Source organism: Neopelma chrysocephalum, unplaced genomic scaffold (assembly GCF_003984885.1).
Source record: "Neopelma chrysocephalum unplaced genomic scaffold, ASM398488v2 Primary Assembly neopelma1_336b, whole genome shotgun sequence".
Taxonomy (NCBI): domain Eukaryota; kingdom Metazoa; phylum Chordata; class Aves; order Passeriformes; family Pipridae; genus Neopelma; species Neopelma chrysocephalum.
In genome coordinates, this window is record NW_020898000.1 from 743,623 (window position 1) to 747,824 (window position 4,202).

Genomic DNA, 4,202 nt, shown 5'->3' on the forward strand with positions numbered 1-4,202 from the left:
AGGTGCTGGTGTTCCTGAGGTGTTGGTGTTCCTGAGCCCTGGCTGTTCTGTTCCCACACAGCAGTGCTGAGCTCTCAGAGGGCAGAGCTGGCAGTGGCAGAACCAGCGTGTGGGGTTTGGGGAACATCCTTGAGCTCTGCCTGGAGCCCCCCCGGTGCAGAGTGTGGGGCAGGAGCTGTGGGGCCAATGGATTTGACAGCACAGATCCCAAGGTTTGCACAGCACTGGGAAATAACTCTGCCACCCCAGGGCGTGGCTGGAGTGGGGCCCTGGCTCTGGGCAGGAGTGGGCAGTGGGAGCCAGGGGAGGGCAGTTGACCCCTCACAGGGAGAAGAGGCCAGAGGAAATCTGTTGCAGCCATTTGTTGCCTAAAATGTTAATGAAAGATACTCCTGGGCATTTGTGATCAAGGATATCTAAGAACAAATAACAACTAGTAATAAATTCTAATAAATAATGGGTTAATAAATCATTTAAGGAGATACTGTAACAGTAAGAAAAGTAGGCTTTGTCAGGTTAGCCAGATATTTTTCTTAATGTCATAGTTTACATGATTTTGTCTTACATAATTCCTGTTTCTCAATCAAAATATGGTGAAAGTCAATATGGCAAATATTAATTAGACTGAAAACTAACTGATAGGTCTCCAAGGGTAATTATAAGCAGAAGCACCATGGAACTCGGCTCCCTTCCTGTGGGATCTTGACCCCACACACTTAATGTGTGATTGCTGACCTGCAAGCAAATGCCAAATCATTATTGGTGATCTGGAGCTGCACAGAAGTTGGGGCAGGTCACTGATACCAAACCTAATCTAGATCACTTAATGAGCTGAGCTTAAATAAACATGTTAAAAAACATGTTTTTCAATGCCACCAGCTGTAAAGTTATTAGCCTAAGAATAGAGCAGCAGCTGGACTAAGGGGTGGGTGACAAAGTCATGGAAAACAGTGACTCAGAAGAGGAATAATTAGCTGAAGATGAGCTCCTCATGAGATGCTCTGCCAAGAGTAACTGAAAAGCGAGGTACCAAGGAAGACAAGGGTCTGTGGGCTCCAGGAAAATTTCTCTGAGGGCTTGAAAACACACCTTAGTGAGAAAACACTCAAGGAACACCATTTGCTAAAAAACAAAAGGTGAAGGGACATTTGAAATGCAGCCTCTAGCAAGACACATGGCAGAGTTAACACTAAAGGGGGGTGAGGCCCTGGCAGAGGTTGACCCATCCCTGGAAGCGTTCAAGGCAAGGACGGGGCTTGGAGCAACCTGGTCTGGTGGAAGGTGTCCCTGCCCATGGCAGGGAGTGGAATGAGATAATTTTTAAGGTCCCTGCCAACCCAAACCAGTCTGGGATTCTATGATTTATCTGGTGAAGTGGTGTTTGGTAGTTGGACATCAATCCAGGTTGCTGGGTATTTTAGGAATGGGGAAAGCTGTCCATTGAAACACTCCACCCACAACTGGCCAATTGTGGCAGAGTTCCTGTCACTAAAGAATCACTGGAAATACTTAATGAGATAGTTTTTTTCCAAAGGAAGCACTCTGGTTTGAACAAGAATTAATTCAGAGGAATCTGGCAGCCTTCATTAGGCAGGAATTGGGAGCAGGTTATTAGAACAGCTCCTGCTAGATTTGTTCGGAATAAATACAGAAACCCTGTGGCTGCAGGCAGGGCCAAAGGGAGGGGTGAACCAGGCACAACCTCCCTGGCTGTGATGCCTGTGTGCTCCCAGGTGGGTGAAAAGGCTGTTTTCACCTAAACTGTCCTCCCTTCTCAGGCTCAGGCCGTATTCAACCCTTTTCTTGCATTATGAACATTATCAGAGTGAGTCACGGCTGCCCTCAGCAGCACCATCCTCAGGGCAATCAGCCTTTGCAAAACAACAGCTACCAAAACATGCCTCTGACAGTTTATTGCTGTGCCTTTTGCCTTAACTCCATGCTGGAAGAGCAGGATTAACCACTGGGAAATTTACACATGCTACAAAGTGAGAATACAACTGAGCACCATCAGCTTTATTGCTGTCCCTTGGCATTTTGAAAGTATCGGGTGCCTACCAGGTCTTGGTTGTTTTTTAGGGGAAGGAAGGACTCTGGGCAGCCTTTATCCTTTCATTCATTTGTGTGGAGAAACCAGAATGCAGGTGTTAAGAGTCAAAATCCTTAGGAGAAAAATGCAGGGAAGAAAAAGTGGGAAACACAGGCTGGGGCTGGAGGAAGAGGGATATTTCCAAGATTTTTTGCTCTTCAGTGTTAATGGTCACCCTCTTACATCCAGAACACAGTTGTGATGGTCACTTACCAGTCCTTATCTCGGAGCATGATTTCTGTGTCCCCTGTGCAGCCTGAGCTGTGTCAGGGCCTGGGCACTGCTGCCTGCTTAATCACAGTGCTGGCAGGGGGGACCCGCAGTGCCTTCTGCATATTCTTTTTTGCAGCTGTTTCAACAGCAAATGCTAATTCCTCTCTCAATGTTTTGCTCTTTCTGGGAATTTAAAAATAACTTGCCTAATGAAGCAGTGCTGAGCAGCTCATATGTCCAGACAGATAGGAGTGAAATGCTTCAGTTCAGAAAGCAAAGTCGTCCGTGGTGGCAGTGCCTTTGAACAAGTCCCCCAAGGCCCTTTTTCAAATAATCCCAGGACTGGCTGAAATTAATGCGGGAAGAAATTCAGAGAAGGGGGGGAGAATCATGTCAAAGAGCCTGGGACTAGGGAAGACATTTCTGGGTGAGCTGTAATCAGGCCCATCCTATGATATCCCTTTAGCAGTGCAGTTTAATTGCTCTTTTTTGGACAGGGTTTGATGTATGTGTTCTATAGCAGGGACATCCAAGAACATGAAAGAAAAACGTGGCACTTACTGAAGGCTTTGCAAAGATCAGTGAAGCTCCTTGTCCCTCGTTGGAGCAGCTGGAAGCTGAGCATAGAGTGGCAAAACTGCCTGTCCAAGGGCAGCCACAGTTTTCAGTCTCTCCCTCCAAACATCTTGTTTTGTTACTCACCTTCGGTTTTCTGTCTTCTGTACCTGGAGATCACCATCCCCATTTAAGTTGCCCCTGCAGTGGGCACATCTGCCTCCCCAGGACAGGACATGGGAGAGCCGTGAGGGGTGAACACGCAGCAGGAGCTGTAGGAGTGGTTACAAAATGAGCTGGGCATGATATGCTGGGAAGCAAACTTGCTATGGAAAGGCAGGCATGGAAGACAGAGAGATACTTGGCTCCTTCCTCTGGGCCCAGGCTGGAGTCAGAAAGCCTTCCCTGCCCACTTTTAGCCACCTTAGCCTCTTGCATTGATTTGCAACATTATTGTTTTCTTGTTCTTTAGAATTAAATAATTTACCTTGAGGTTTCAGACTTACTTCTGTGGGTGCCATAATACTTAGCAGAGTGTAAATGCTACTCTTTCTAATGTTTCAGTGATAAAACCCTTTTTCCCCCACAGCTAGATGAATGATTATTACATTCTTCAAATCAATTCTAATTTTTTTTAATTGCTTCTGATGCCCTTGGCACTGTTGAGTGACAGGGTCTGCTCTCCAGCCTCGGAGGCTGCAGGAGAAGAGATTATTGATCCTAAAGGGTTGGTGGTTTTATTTGGGGCAAAGAGGATGAGGGAAGCATCAGTTTGCCAGACAGAGACCCGTGGTACTACCTATGCTAACCCTGCAAAGACCCTAAGATCTATATCATATACAGCATGTCCATCTGTTTTTATTAAATTGTTCTTAGGAGATGCCAGCTCTAGTGTGCAACTCACCATTGCCTTTAGTCTTGCATCAAAAATGCCATTCTGCAAAAGGATGAAATGAAGCCAGAACACAAGGATCATGTGTTACTTTATCTCTGTGCTCATATCAGGGAAGTGGAGGACTTCTACCACTGGGATATGACTGCTAAAATCAGGAGCTTCTCTCCTTCTGTGTAGAATAATAAATTTCATCATCATCCTTCATCCATCATATTTTATCCTTCATCCATCAAGCAAGACCGGGGCCTGTGTGATATCCAGAATGGAGCAGGCAATGGCACATTTCCCTTTTTGAACTGAAATCTTAACCTGGTTCATAACTATAGCCCTAAAATAAAACTGGTGATTGCTCCTTGCCTGACAACACAGGTGCTGTTCTCCATAACCAACGTGAGCCTCCATGTCAGCATGTTTCCTGTGGGATAGCATCCATCCATCTCATCAGGTTTC